Source organism: Rhinolophus sinicus, chromosome 1, assembly GCF_057876585.1.
Source record: "Rhinolophus sinicus isolate RSI-liver-muscle chromosome 1, RSI-T2T, whole genome shotgun sequence".
Taxonomy (NCBI): Eukaryota; Metazoa; Chordata; class Mammalia; order Chiroptera; family Rhinolophidae; genus Rhinolophus; species Rhinolophus sinicus.
The window spans coordinates 149,070,140-149,086,994 of NC_142501.1; the positions used below are offsets into that span (position 1 = coordinate 149,070,140).

At 36.8% G+C, this 16,855-nt stretch overlaps 1 pseudogene; it reads left to right on the plus strand.

The window, feature by feature from the left end:
- Positions 1–5,139: 5,139 nt before the first annotated feature.
- LOC109453735 (small ribosomal subunit protein eS1 pseudogene) lies at positions 5,140–13,320 on the plus strand (annotated as a pseudogene).
- Positions 13,321–16,855: the final 3,535 nt, after the last annotated feature.

The following is a 16,855-nucleotide window of genomic DNA, read 5'->3' on the forward strand; positions in this document are numbered from 1 at the left end:
AAACGGAAGCCCTAAAAGGCTTCAGATAAAGTTTCCTCCTTAAGGTAAAGTGAGTCTGGAATATGTTGGCCCTCCTTAAAAATTTTGCCTGGCGGTGGCTGACTGTGGCCTGGCAGGTGGTGCTCCAGAGTAGCTGTGCTTTTGTGGCCTTTCCCCCTCTGGGCTGTTGCTGCAGCCCTGATGAGCTGGGGGCGGAGCCAGGCAGCAGAGATACTGAGTGGGGTCCCCAGAGTACAGTGAGATCAAGGAAGAACAGGGGATGATTTAAGAGGCAATGTTAAATGTCAGTATATCTTATCCTGAGTGACAAGAGATGTCCTGTAGAGGCAGAGGTTCATGTTCTTACTTTAAGATGTCTTGAGGTCGGCAGGGAGTGTTGAGAAGGTCCCGCAGGGAAGAGTTCCTAGACCAGCATCTCAGAAGTTAAGGAGAGACAGCAACAGGATGAAAGAACAGCAAAGACAAAGGAGTCATCTTGCTGGAACCCTTACGGGCAGTCAGGCTGGGAGAGAACCTAAAGAACCTTTGGAAATTCGCCGCAGAGCTGCCACGGCAAAAATTTCCTCAGTTGTCCGCAAAGGCCCACAGGTCCTGGCCGCGTGCCAGTATTCAGTCTCCTCGTGGAAAGGAGGACTGGGAAAGCAACAGGGAAGGGGAGGGAGCCTCCGAACGGCACCCTTATGGGCGTTGGGCTGAGGGAAAACTCATGGAGCCTTTGGGACACACTGTACAGTGTCAGAGTCCCACAAATGCTGCCAAGGGTCATTCACTTCAACCACATGCCGTCTTTGGGCTTCATTCCACCGGAGAGAAAAAGCAAGAAAGAAGGCAGTTAGACTGTGGCCGACATTCTTCCGGCTCAGTGCCTGAGAGGATCAACCAGAGCCCTCCTGTAAGACCTGCCCTGGGAGTCTTGAGAGTAGCAGCCACACTTTTCGCATTTCAATGGCTGACCAAGGCCTATTGTTTGCATGGTAGAATAAAGAAGACAAAAAAAAAATGACGAAGGCCAATAGTGTGGGCAAGTAGAAAGGCACAGATAATATTTACTCTCCTTCAATCCCGGACAAGCCCCCAAATGATGTAGGTGATGTTGGATCTGCTGCAAGTTTCTGAGTGTGGGTTGGGATCATGTCTCGTGAAGCTGAAGAATGGAAACACAGACCAGGGAGAGGCAAAATGTTTTAAAAAGAGGATAGTTTATTAGAGGCAGGAGAAGTTGCAGCTCCCAAGCAGGAGGGGGTCCCGAACGGGGGGTGCCCCATGGCTGAGGCAAAAGCTCTTACTTTTATACCTTCCCTTGCCTGCTTGGGGAAGGGGAGCTGTTTGGAGAAGGGAATTTGTATGAAGAAGGGAACTGGAGCCTTCTAATGAAATTCGTCTACCAGGTTTGTTCTGCTTGCCCATCCTAAAGGAATTAGCAAAGTAACCACTCTTTATCCATCAGATCGCTCTATTTATCAGGCCAAAATGAATTTTATGATTAAGGCCTTGTTACATTATGTCCTGGAGCAAAGGAGTGATTTCAAAACCGGGAGTTTTAGGATATCGCTGTCTTTGTTTATTCTACCAGGAACCTCCCAGTCTACCTAGGGAGATGCTAACTGTCCGGTATCAAAAGGGGTCTCTTAAAATAAAAAAAAAATTTAAAAAAAATTAAAAATCAAGTTTTCCGAAGTCCTACGGTGAATCTCTCAAAGATTCAAAATTATATCCTTATATACTTCAGTTTTTGCAAATAAAAATAATTTTTTTAGAGAAAATTATTCACCTATACCAGTGAATTGCATTACTTATGCATGTTTGTTTCAGTTCTGGGTGGAGAAACCCCAGAAAATAACCAAATACTAGTATATTTGTACCTCTATTCAAAAGGGTTTTCTTTGTTTTGTTTCTTCTTCCATTCTTACATATTTGCAGTAGGCTATGAACCAGCCTGCCTTAGGCCAGATAACAGCATTAAGATAATTTGACCTGACCCCAGGCTAATGCTAAAAAAAAAAAAAAAAAAAAAAGCCTGCTGTCACGGTCTCCTTTAACATGACAGATTCCTGACTCTGTAAGAGCTTCCCTGACCACTGAACTTGTAGTGTGCCCTCAGGAGGAAGAAGGCAGGAAGCAGAGCTGCTCCCACACTTGAATGTTGAGACTGTTTGCTCTGGTGGTAAATGAAAATGAAAGAGAATTTCAGCCAAGTATAAATAGTCATTCTAAAGAGTCTTCTAACTTGGACCCACTATCTTCACCTTGAAAAATGTATCCTCATGTGCTACTTTGTAGTTACTTTGTAATATCTTCAATCAGTCGGGCTTTGTGCTTCCTAGCATGTTTACATGACATGACTACATCCAAGGCAAGCATATTAATAGCATGATCTTTTCGTGAAATATACCCAAATATAGTGCTATACGTTTTTAATCCTCTCCTCTCAAAATAATAATTTACAACTCTTACATATACTCACTATTTTCTGTGTAATTTAATGGAAATTAACTGGGACTGTAATACATTATTTATATTGCTCCTAGAATTGAAGCCCTGTAGTGCTTTAGAGTGTTGTAATTTATAAAATTATCTTCTCCCAATATCATATGACAAATAGGTTACCACAATCCTTCTCCTAAACTTAATAAAGTGAAAAATAAAATAAGACAGAAGACCTGAGACATGCAAGAACCAGATTGGGAGGGGAATGCATAAGCCTTTTGCTCTAAAGTTTACTGTCTGCCAGACCTTGAGTTATTTTTTTTTTTGTAAGAAAAACTTAAAGATTATGGAAAATTCATATGAAAAATAAGAACATTTATGAACAATAATCAATAATGGTTTTTGTTTAACAGCAAGTGCCTGAAATATATTAGAAACTTTGTGAATGATAAAAACAGTACAAAACTAAATCAGGGATGTGAGATAAACTACTTATTGCAAGTAAACTCTGGATTTAACTCCTGTTTTTCCTAGCAGCAAAGGTAATAACAAAAATAGGGTAAATATAGATTTCATTGTTGGATAAATGGAAACATCCAAGTGCATTTTGAGAGCAAACATTATTTGCACTAAAGTTTGGGCAGCACCCACACTGCACTTCCCAATATGAGATTATGATAAGCGTAGTTAATGAACCATGTTTTCAGATATGATTTTGTAAAAGATACAGTATCGTTCTAAAAGACCATGTGTTTAATAAGTCTTGGTACATAAAATCTGGAACATGGAACTAAGTGATAACCCAAGAAGGCTTTTGCATAAGCAACTAAAATAATACCATCTAGATATTTTAATTTGTTTTGCTCTAAATTAACACAAGGGGTGTATTTAAAAAACACTACTTTCTAAATAGGAGTACACAAGGGACCTGTTCCTTAGATTCTCTCTTTCAGATATTAGGTGTTTGCACAGAGATTTTTGGCAAGTGCTGAATTATATATGAATCAGATTTTTACTTTCTAGTTATACAGAATTTTATGCTATACAATGATTATATTTTTATAGCTCATTAAATTTTGCAAAACACTTTTTTTTTTGCATTATCTCATCATATCAAATAAACCCACCTTGAATTACAGACATTTTTATTTTGCATTTTACAGATAGGAAATTGAGGCCTTTATAGAAAAGTAGATTGCCCAAGATCAGTTTATTTGTTCAATGGACGTTATCTATTTTCTGGCTTTTTTGTTTTGTTTTGTTGTTTTGTTTCTAGGCACTGTGTTTGTAGTGGGCATACACTCATAAGTGATAATAAGACAGATGTGGTCTGTAAACTGGGACTTCCACAAAAATCTCTCTTTCCTCAACCAGGTTATCTGAATTCCATCTGCAAGCCCCAAGACAACCTTCATCTCTAGGCCACACACAAACTTCTACAGAGCAATCAGATTATCTAGCACCAAGGAACATTTACTGAAAGTTTGTCTCTAACTTTTATCCAAGATCGAGTAAATATCTCTTTTTTATTGGTAAGGACCAATCCCGTTTTTCACCTAATTTCTTCACATCGTTGTGAATGTAAACAGCAAAATCTCTAGCAGTAAGATTCTTATATTGAAGTCTGAAGTCGGCCACTTTTACCAACTTTCTGAAGTGTGAAAACATTACTTTATATACCCGAGAATCAATTTCCTCAACTGTAAAAAGTGCATATTAATAATATCTATCTCTAAGGATTTTCAGGAACATCAGATCTAATATATTTAAAACATCAGTCACACAATAAGTGCTCATTAAAACTAAATGCTTATTACAGTATTAATATTAGGCCCTGTCAGTGCCACAGCAGCACATGTGAATCTTAGCTCTCATTAGAACTTAATTTTCTCCAACTCAGCTTTATTACCTGTGCTGAATCTGTTCTGTTCACATGGCTCACATCACGTAACCTTGGTTTTCACCCCTACACCAGGTTGTGCTGCAGGCCTGGAGCCAGGTCTAGTGGCAAGCTCTTGGTTAAGGGAGGAGACTGGGAACATAAGGTCCTCTGTCATCAGTCAGCTCTATTAACTGCTCTTCTGTGTTACACTTGTAGCAGGGAAATCATGGATATGGCAGCCCCAGACTCTAAACTGTGATGCCCTCTGCCAACATGCCTCTTGGTCTTTTTGCTATCTCTCTATTTCAGGACCACCACATTTCCAGGTGCTCTCCCTTCTATTTTTCCACTGCCCAGAGTAATTTATTTCTAGACAAGAAACATATCACTTTCATCTCGTCACACTTGGTAAATCGTCTTCCCATTTGGGGGTTTAATTTTTTTAGAGAAAAGAAAAAAAAGCCACAAAAACTGCTAGTTTTACCTCTTCCCCCATTCATCTTCTAAATAAATGAAAAGGGAAAACATATACTATAATGCCTCGAAAAATTATTTGGTCTCATAATTCTGGTCCTTCAAAGTCTGACAGCCCAGGGCTGAGTGTCCCACCATCTGTGGATAGATTTCCCTGATGCCTGTGGGTGCTCCGCCTCCATTTAAAACTGGCGGTGATTCCCAAAAACCTACTATGTCATACGGTTTTCCCTGCCTCAGGCAGAGAGACGGTGCCCCTCTTACCTCTGAGAAGTCTGGCTCCAAGGCAAGATCCTGTGCGGGATGTTTTCAGGCGTGAGGACAAGTAATTACAAAGGCGTTACGTGGCAGTCATTATGCGGGGAGCTGCCCTCCATGTAGGAGACTTGCGTGCAGCCCGTGTATTGCAGTCTCTGGAGCTGCAGGCAAGGTCTCAGGCACTCGGCCACCACGCTATCCTGCATGAATACATTCCTCACCCAGTGTTTCAGTCAGAGGCCCTTTATAGGGTCCTTCCGCAGAGGCCTCCCCCAGGTGCCTCTGCTGAGGCCTTTTATGGGGAAGCCAGCCCTCTCCCTTCAGCCTCTTGCTTAGACTATCACAGTAAGTGATGAAACATGTGACTGTTACTTTCATTTTGCCTTAATCAAGGACTCTGACACCTGGCAACTCAGCTCTCTCCAGTTCAACCCAGCCCCTGACAACCTCCCATAATGAGAGATGGCCTGGAATTATGTCTAACATGTCTCTCCGAAAATAAAATGTAGCAGAACAATCAGCTCTAATGCGTCTTTTGGAGCAAAAATTAATATAAGATCCAGTCTTATTTTACTATAATTAATATAATATAATATAATATAATATAATAATACTGGGTATAATATAATAGTATCAGGTATAATATAATATAATATGATAATAACTGAGTCTCATATAATAAAATATAAGACCCGGTCTCATATTAAATTTTGCTCCAAAAGATGCATTAGAGCTGATTGTCCGGCTAGGTCTTATTTTCAGGGAAACATGGTATTGTTATATTACCTAGAACTAAGTTCTTTCTACCTCATTTCAGTTCTTTACACGTGGTACTGTTTCTATGGCCTCTTCTCCACTCCCTGTATGTACATAAATCTTAATTCTGATCCCAGGATGGTCTGCCCTGCTCCTCTGCAGATAACAAGAACCTCAACTATGCTGAGATTACAATATGTGATAGAATACGGATTTCTCTCCTAACCCCATTTCTTATCCATAAAATATGCTTCAGGTATCGTAAAATTCCCTCTGTTTTGGAAACATAGGAATCAAATTATAGTAACTTATTATCTGCAGATAATAACAGATTTTTTTTTTCTCCAAGGAATTTCTAGTAGTGTGTTGTGTTGAAATTTGTATTTGCTTTGGAATCAGAGAACTGTGGATTCTGATCTCAGCCCTTCCACTTCCTAGACTAACCTCCAAGTATTAATTTTCTTAATGTAAAAAAAAAGCTACTATTACCCCCTCCACAGAATTGTTAGTAAATAAAATCAGTAGCATATGTAATGTACCTAGGAATGCACTTAGCCCAGTATGCATTCAAGCAACATTAATAACAAACATGTATAAGATGATTAGAATTTGTATATGAAGATGGGGAAAGAGTTTTATTAATGTATTATAATCAATAAAATAACATGTTAAGCTACTGATTTTGATGGTATTCTATCCTAAAGTATCCATAAGGGTAATTGGCTATAAATACACTCATAAATGATATTTTTAATTAAAATTTCAGGTAGATTATTTTTCACTGATGCTCACTTAGGTGTTGAAGAATAACTTCCCAAAAAACTTTTTTAGTAGAGTTGACATGAAAATGTTCTCTCTGGTACTAATAAGGTGACCTCTATAGTTATATTTTCAGTCCACATTTAGTTCTTAACAAAAAAGCATGTCATTAGTGTACAGTGGGATCCATGCCTTTCTATACACTGTGATATAGAGAAATAATTTTGTTTCTTTTAGTCCTCATGTCAAGACCTGAAGATATAAGTTAAAAGGAAGTACATGGGAGCACTCATGCTAAATTAAATGCTGAATTAAAACATAAAGCCTCAAAGACTTCTTGCCAACTCTGAATCTTGATATTGTTAGAGTACTTGATTTGAAAAATAATTGCACCCTAGCCAAGACTATAAAGCTTGACCAAAAGACATACCCAGTATATGGAATTGATGAAATATCAACAAATGTTTTAAATAATCTAATCAGCCCTGTCACTGAAATGAGGCCGAGTATGGTAGTCATCCTTAGCAGAATTTCACATAAAAATTTACTTGCAACCAACAACAATTTAACAAACTTGTTAAAAAAAATAACTTGCTAAGTGAAATTGTTATATTTTAATGGGTATACGTTAAAGTTATTCTATAATTTAACATAAAGTGTCAGGTATTATCTTTTGGTAGTCAACCCCACACCAGGTCTTCAGCACCAGGGAGAAAATGGACTTTCTATAGTCACTGATCTCCGGTTCATTCCTCCTTCTCGCTTTTATTCTTTCAGCAGCAGGCACAGTATGGGCTTCCTGTAATTATTGAAACCTAAGTAAAACCACATTCCCCCCCTTTGCTTCTCAAACCCTTCTAACGCATTTACCATCGATACATTGCTATAAATTCTTCTCTGATTGAATATGTACAGTTGTTTCTGTTTTCCTGTCTGGACAACGATAAATGTACTGTGGTAGTGTGTGGGTGATATCTACCATCATGGAATCTACCAGGACTGCCAAAAAAAGGATGCACATTTTAAGAGATGTTATCTATGTATTACTTTCCGAAGTTGAATAGAATTATAGTAGCAATGTGTATGACATTCGCTCAAAAGAAGACGTTAATCAAAAGAATGCTAGCGTCACCATGCGACAGGCAGGACAGTCAAAGAAAATGGCCGGAACATGGTTATTGTTCAAGGAGTACAAGACCACTTTGAAGTGGTATTTGAAATTCGAGAACATTGTGGAAGTATGACGACATAAGTATGCAACAGAACCTCCAACACGCCTATCAACCGCATGCACTTTTGATAAGATTGAGATGCATGGTACTGTGTGTGATGTGCACAAGGGAAGATCCGGGAGGCCTCACACAGCAACAAATCCTGCTGCTTCTGCTGTGGTGTTGGAACCGTTTACACACACTTGCCACAGAAGTCTACCAAACAATGTCCGTAATCAGAAGGGTCTGGACACTGATCGTAACGACTTTGAACACCTCTTGTAATTGAAGACGTTAAATGTGACTTGTATTCATCTTTTGTTATCAGTGTATATTGAGTATTACAATTTTAATAGTTTTTTTTTTCCTTTCTTAAAATGTGTATACATTTTTTTGGCACCCTTTGTATATCTACCTTAATGGGATTATATCCAAGAGGTTAAGAATGTTTGTTGGTGCAAAATTAAATTAATTTAATTTTAATCGTTTACAAGGTAATTCTCCAAACACGATTCTATTTAAATCCTATAATGCAAGGATAGGGTAATAAATAATATTTACAAATATGTAAATTTTTATGCATGAACCTCAAGAGATTAATTGATCTGCTTGTGATCATAAAGCTAATTCATTTGTGAAATGACGATGGTAGCAAGCAGTGTCCTTAGCTGTAAGGAAATGAAACTGACTCTATATATTTTAAGCATAAATATAGTATATCAAAAGCATATTGTGTAACTCATAGTATTACTGGAAGGCTCTAGTACCAGGCTTGAAAGATGGGCAGGAGCAAAGGGATGCTAGATGGCAAATAGACTAAGCACTCAGATACCAAAGCTGTGATACCTGGATTTGTATCTCACCATTGGCCACTTAATATCAGCCTGATTTTAGGCAAATTGCTTATTTTTTTCTGTTCCCTAATACTTCATCTGTGGAATAGGGATAAAAATAGTGCCTACCTCAGGTAATTTTCATAAAGAACAAATGATTTTAATCAATGCAGTGTTTAGAACAGTGTTGGGGCCACAGTGAGATCTCAATAAATATAAAAATTAATACATGAAAATCTTGACAGTTGGGGATAACAACCGCTATATCTCCTATACCTACATTGGGTTTTGCACTTCCTACCACCAGACACTGGATGCTGCCCCTGGCACCACAGCACATCTGCAGCTGGGAACATGTGGCTTTCCCCTCCACAACCAGGTTGAATGCTTAACTTTCCCTGCACCCATTACCAAGTCCTGGTTGCTGATAACAATGCACATACTCATGCTTCAGCAGCCATAAGTTTAAAACACCTTTCTCAGGTTCTATAACTGCAAGTAGGCCCTTTCCAACCAAGGCCCATTGAGTAGAAAATTCCCCTAGCATATAAAGGGAGTTCATATGCTGAGCAAACCGAAAAAAAAAAAAAGGGAGGGAGGGAAGGAGGGTAAAAAAATTGTCCTCTCTAGCTACATGGTACCAAAAGCTGGGGTGTTTTTTTTTTGTCAGAGAATGAAAAGATAAGTAAGATATTAATAGCAAGCATTTGGGATGTGGGAATGGTGCTTACTCATCTTTTATGTTACCAAAAAATGCCATCCTAGTATCAGCCCACAGTCAGGGACTCATATCCAAGTTCTGTTATTCTGCATTGTGTAAATTTTGAACAGATTAAACTGCTTTCTTCTGCTTCCTTTTCTCTTAGTATCTAACTCTACTCAGTTTTCCCATATTTCTGGACTCTAATAAAAAAGAACTCATAGGCATAGTGAGTCAAAATAACCAAAATGTTATTATTATTGTTGTTGTTGTTTTTGTCATGTGACAACCAGCAAATTGAGTGTATCAGGTATAATCTTTGGGTCACGTATTATTCTTCTCTGGAAGATTGTTTCTTCATTTCAAAGATCTCATCTCAGCTCAGTTTCATTGCACATAAACAGGGCTTAACACCTCTCCTTTCATTCTCTTTTTAAAATCTCTGCTCTCACTACATGAAATGGATAAGGAGTATTTTGCATTTTATAGCACATGTGCACAAAATGTGATTCTACAAGGATGAGTCTGATTTATTTAAAAGCATAGTGGGACTTAAATACCTTTATACAAATGAGTACTCTCTAGGAGTTCTCTCTGTTGAAGTCTATGTATTATCTTAATGATGCATTTGTGTTTGATCACATCTGGAACTTCTCTATCAGAAATTGACATTTTAATCAGTTTAGAGTCTACAAAAGTTATTCTATATTGTCTAAATTATATTTTATTTTCATTAATCATATAAAGATAATACCAATAATATAACATATTATTTATTAGATTGGTTGTGAATAATGTTTGCAGAAAAAATGCAACCCATATTATAAAAAAAATATTTTTCCACTAAACAGGATTTTCAAAAAATAGTGCTTTTGGAAACAATCCTTAAGTAGATATTTTGCTGTGTGACTTTTTGAAACTAACCTCATTTGATTATACCACATGTCCTGGTTGTATTATTTATAATATATAAAATGAACCTCATTGCCCTCACTCACTTAAAATCTGCAACTGATTTGTTTAAGGTTATTTGTATCCTGTCTGATCAATTCTGTTAGTCCCGGTTTCTAGATATCTCACAATGCAAATACATCAACAAGATATAAATATAATATATGGCAAGAGAGAAAAGAAAAGAAAATGGAGCAGAGAAAATAAATGATATAGTCCCACCATTACATAGGCAGCTATTTAACCCTGGAAACTTCACGCCTCCTGGCTAGATTTCTCCAAGAGACAACATCTTGAAAACTAATTCCATTTCCTTAGAACTCTCTAAAAGCTTCAATTAAATTGTGTACATACACAGAAGCTGAACCAAAGGTCACCTACCCAAGCAAACAGGGAAAACACATAATTGTAAAACATTCAGTAAGTGTGTTTTAAACAACTGCAGAATGTGCCAGGTTAACTTCCAAATTATATAGTAAAGAGCTAGCCTAGAAAACTGGCACATACTTGTTTTTTTCTCCTTCAACTTCCTTCTTTCTAATAGAGCCTAGGATGTTTCATAATCATTAAGAAAATCCCATTATTTAATGTGCTTCTTTAAATTCCAATGAATCACATCCATTAGCTTCATCTAGATAAAAATGTTAATGAATATATTATAATCATAATTGGCTTTAGACTCCTGAAACAAACAAAAAATTGAAATATTAAATGAATCATTAAGGATCTCGTGTACCTTGTGTTTGGTCACCAAAATATGTACCAATTTATAATCAAATGATATCCATTTTAACAAACTCAAGAAGAGAGGAAAGTAAATGGACTGGAAATAAAAACAACAATCTCTTTTCACAATAGTTGCCTCTACAATAGTTGGAATATTTGCAATATTTTTGTACCCTAGCCTATTTTGACTACTTTATTTGTTGGTGAGATATTTGTTTTTGTAAGGCCACAGCAATAAAGACACATAAAATATAACTATAATGCATCATTTTGCAGGTCTACTAATTTATCGTCTCATAAGTGTGACAACAGAAATAGAGCCTCTATATAGAAAGTTAATCAATTTTTTAAGGTACATAAGTATGGGCAGTTTACAAGCAAATATTGAACACATATTGTCCAATGATAGAAAAACTGAGATAAAATGTTTTGGGGGAGGGTTTAAATAAACATTAAAAATAAAGTCAAAGCCTAAATATGTGAAAATGAAAGATGACATTGTCATGAATTGATATTTTCAATTTAGAATGTATTCCCTGAATTTTGAAGGACTGTGGATTCCTATATGTTGAGTAAAGGATCACACAAGATAATGAACTGTCATAAACTACTTGTTTCCTCTTATGAAATCAATCCAGAGAAGCTATAAAAAAATTTGGACTTAAACCAGGAATTAAAATTAACAACGAAAGAAACCCAGCAATAATAGCAATGACAAACCCCCGGGGATACAAACCATTTCTTCTATGGTATGTGCTAGATGCAAGAAGAATGAGGGTCAGTGTCCCAACCAGAAGTAAAGACAGAAACTCACGTAGATGGCAGGAGGAAGCTGGAAACAGAGGTTTTCAATCTGTTCTTGCCTCTTCCCAGCACAGACTTCAGAAAATCATGCTGGGCCCTTTCACCAGAACAATCAACAGCAGTTGTCCCGATGTAAGTACAGAAATCTATGGGAGAATTATCAGTTAAGCACAATCGCTGCTCCCTACTGCGATGAGAAATTATAGGAAACAGGAGAGCATTGACTAGAAAACCATGAGAATTCATACCTCCACTACTTCCTTTTCAAAAACCCAGGGTGGTTAGATTACAATCTGGAGACTATTTCCCCCTCAAAGCCGCTTCTCTCTAAGGATTTATAATGATACCTAAGACAATACTTGGTATGTTGTTGCTATATAGTCATCCACCCAAGGACTCAGTGCTCACTTCCCCATAAACTCCATAAGAACAACACAGACTAATGACTGGCTTTAGCCCTTTCTAACACGCAATCCAGACAGTGTAGCTGTATTAGGGGATATACACAGAGAGATAGAAGTGTCAATATCAGACAATAAAAGTCCCAGAAAATGGAAAAAAGTTTTTTTTTAAAAGACAGATGAAAGGAAAAAAAAAAACCTTAAATGAGCTATACATTGACAAAAAAACAGATGAGGTAAAATGTGAAAACACCAAAGACAAACAAAATTCTTTAATCCTATAGAAAGAGATCACCTATACCTTTTGGCTCCAAGCAGCACCCTGGTTGTCAGCAAGAACAAGTGCCTTACAAAAGGTGACAAGAAGCAAGCCAAGAAGAAAGTGGTTGATTCATTTTCTAACACAGATTGGTATGATAAGCAAGCACCAGCTATGTCCAATATAAGAAATATTTAAAACGCTAGTCACAAGAACTCAAGGAATCAACATCACATCTGATGATCTCAAGAGTTTTGTTTTTGAGGTGAATCTAGATGATCTGCAGAACAATGGAGCTGCATTTAGAAAATTCAAGCTAATTACTGAGGATGTTCAGGCCAAAAACTGCATGACTAATTTCCACGGCAAGGATCTTACCCGGGACAAAATGTGCTCCATGGTCAAAAAATGGCAGACCATGACTGAAGCTCATGTTGATGTCAAGACTACTGATGGTTATTTGCTTCATCTATCCTGTTTTGGTATTACTGAAAAATACATCAATCAGATTTGGAAGACCTCTTATGCTCAGCATCTACAGGTCCACTAAATCCAGAAGAAGACAATGGAAATCATGACCCAAGAGGTGCAGATAAATGACTTGAAAGGAATAGACAATAAAGTGATTCCAGATAGCATTGGAAAAGACCTAGAAAAGGCTTGCCAAATTATTTATCTGCTTCATGATGTCTTTGTTAGAAAAGTCAAAATACTGAATTGGGAAAACTCATAGAACTTCATGGTGAAGAGAGCAGTTCTGGAAAAGCTACTGTGGATGAGACAGGTGCTAATGCTGAGAGAGCTGATGCATACAAGCCCAAGTCCAAGAATCTGTGTAAAACTCAGACTTTCCATGGTACAAATAAAACCTGTTTGTGATATTTAAAAGAAAGGAAGGAAGGAAGGAAGGAAGGAAGGAAGGAAGGAAGGAAGGAAGGAAGGAAGGAAGGAAGGAAGGAAAGAAGGAAGGAAAGAAGGAAAAAAAGAAGGTCACCTACAAAAGTCACAGGACACAGGAAGACAGTATAATATTCCTACAATGTTAAAGGAAAAGTATACTGAGTCAATAGTTTGATATTCAGCTTAATTATAACTTAAATGGATGGCATAAAAACAACAAAAATGTGCCATGGAGACCTGAATTGGTAACACTTTTGGAATAAAGACTCAAATAATAAGTAAACTTGGAAAAGTTAAATATTTTAAACTCAGCCTGCTTATAAAGTCTTATTCTTTTCGCTCCACCATACTGACTCTAAATTAACAGGAATATTATCTATATTTAATGTGTTTGTATTTAAAGCATAGTACAGAAGCAAAAACTGGCAGCAGTTTATGCTCTTAGTAGGAGTTATATATAATTATTTAAAATTCAATTCAGTTAAATGACAATTTCTTTACATATGAATAATAACACTTTTCACTATATTTATGTGATTATAACTTTATGATGATTGTATAAATGAATAAGTCTGAGAATGAATGTGAGATCCCCCAAAAAATTAGAGGTAGCTAATTTTCCAATTGAATTGACTATAGCATTTGTGTAGCCCTTACCATGTACAAGACATTGTGATAGTATTTAATGTGAATGAGGGAAGTGATCGTTATAATAGCATAGTGATAAAAAAGATAAATGGCCATTTCAACTCTCACCTCCCAGCCCATATTAGTAAATTATATTTGTTCACCATTAGACTATATCCTAAGTATAACCGGGTTTCACAAAACCACTGGTACCCTCCTGTTCCCTTATCACTGCTTCTGTAGCAGTAGTCTTCTAACTCTTTTCCCTACACTACACTGTTTTTGTTCTATATGTTTTCTCAGCATCAGCTAGAGTGATTGTGTTAATGCTTTGGTCAGATGACAGAGTTCTCCTCCTCAGTTTTCTCCAGTGGCTTCTCACACAGTGAAATAAGCACTTCCCATGTGTACAACACTCTTCTAGATGCTGACATGCACTAACTCATGTGTTCCTGAAACAATAGCCATGTTCCTGATAAAGGAATTAAAACAGAGAGAAATGAAGCATCTGATCCAAAGTCACCTAACCAGTAGTCAACAATTTGGAGTTCATGATCTTTCCCTCTGCTTCAGCTCTATCCAAACTTCCCAATTGATTAATGTATGTTCCTCCAATATCCTTTCTCTTTTGCTTTCTTAATATCAGACCCCCATCCTTAGCTAGACACATAGATGCTTCATAAGAAAAAGAAAATACTGTCCAGCCTCTCTTGGGGCTAGCTGTGGCCATATGCCTAAGTTAAGGCTAAAGAGATTTAAGAAGAGGACTCTAAATGAGAAACTTCCTTACCAGATGTCTTTGACTCTTCTTTCCCATCTCTTTATCTTTCCTGATTCTTGAGATGCAGACATGATGGCAGGTGCTTGAGCAGACATCTTGGATTGGTAGAAGAGACCTACTCTTTAAGGGCAAAAAAGAAAGTTAGAAAGGGCCTGAATCCCTGATCATAACCAGTCCTGGATATCCTACCTCCAGACTTCTCTTACTTGAGGAAATATAAATTCTATTTTGTTTTTGCACTATTTGTGGGTTTTGTGGGTTTTTTTGTTTGTTTGTTTTGTTTTGTTTTGTTTGTGTGTTTTTTTGTAACAGCACGTGTCCCAAGTCACTGTAAGTAAAAAATATTCAAGTGAAATGTTGAGTATTTAAATTAGATATAAGAGGAGTGGAGGTCATTTACATTGGACATATAAGTTATATGTACAGCCTGGAGATGTGAATAACACATAGATATTCAAAGGCAAGAGATGGATGAATATTTGGAATACAAACAGACATTATTATCACATTTCTTAAATAAACCAATGACATAAGTGCATGGGTAAGATTATTATGTATAGGATATGATGAGAAATCAGGATGTTTGCAATATATTTCTAATTTCTGTGGTTACTGTCAAAGCTAATACTAATAAAATATACATTCAGGACTTACTATATGCTGAGTATTGTTACACATATCACAAAGACTGATTTATTTGATATTTACAACAACCCTATGTGATAGGTACTATTTTTATCTTTACTTGAGAGGTAGGAAATTGCGGCTCAGAGAGGTGAATAACTAACCAAAGATCAAAGCATCTGTAAGCATTGGAAGCTGGAGTTGAACCCCAACCATCTGACAGTGTCTACATACATATTTGCTGCCTCTGTCAGAAACTACATAATTCTGTTTTATCATGACTGCTTGTTTTGTGCTGTTTTTTTGTTAGTTTATGATGTTCTCCAAACCAAGAAACAAACCTTACGCAGCAGTAACTTTAGAGCTAGTGAAATGCCTGGCACTCAGGAGGTACTGAATAGATGTTTTTGAATGAATAGTGAAATTAATTGAATCATGCATACCAGTTCCCACTTTCTTAAATACAAACAAAAGAATAGATTCTAAAGCCATGTCTCTTCCCAACATTAAACATTTAAATTTCCAACATTTACATTATTTTTTTTAGATTGCAGTAAATCTATTTCTTATCATCAGCGAAATGAACAAGTACTCGTAAATCACATAGTACCTTGCCTGACACAATCAAAAAATGATCCTGAAATTTTCATTTAAGAATGTAAATCTGTATACATTAAGCACTAAAGTCTGACTTCAATGAAAATATGCACTTGATTACAAGATAATGTAAAGGGAAAATTTGCTCCAGATAAAACCCTGCCAACAGCACTTCTATAATGCTTATTGCTTTTAAATGTTAGAGGAGCGTGATTAAAAAAAAAAAAAAAAGAAAGAAAGTCTTACATTCAGTTTCAGTATTGTGAATTTGTACGACATTGGCTTTTCTCCTCTTCTAAATACATTTATTTATGTATTTATTTATTTATTTATTTTTTATATTCTTTTATTTTTATTTTTTGCTTTATACAGAGGTTCCTTCATTTATTCCAGCCAAGATCTGGAAGATGCCGATTTATTGCTCTTTGTTGCCCATTTGTTCAGCTTTCTACCCACATCCGTGCATACATCCACAGTCACATAGCTAGATTTTTGGAGATGCCAGTAAATTGCAGAGTTCCCTTCTGGTAAGTGAGAGACCACATACCACTCACTACTTCCATTTCTGACTCTGTTCACAGAGTCGCATATGTGGAAGCAAAGATAACTGGTTCGAGTTGTCAAAAGTCGAATGCTTTCAAGCAGTTGCTCTGACTCAGGTCCTACCTCCCAGCAGATATATGAGTATTTTCCTAGCCCTTCATTACACATCAGAACCTGCATACACCCAAACAGAGCCAACAAATTCCAGACCCAAATTCCAGAGACTAAAGAATGAGAGACTCATAGAATGAAATAAAACCAGAATTAAATAAAACCAAAACCAGTAAGATGTTCTAACCCTTACCAAGTTTCATCTGACTTATTCCAGGTATAGACATCACC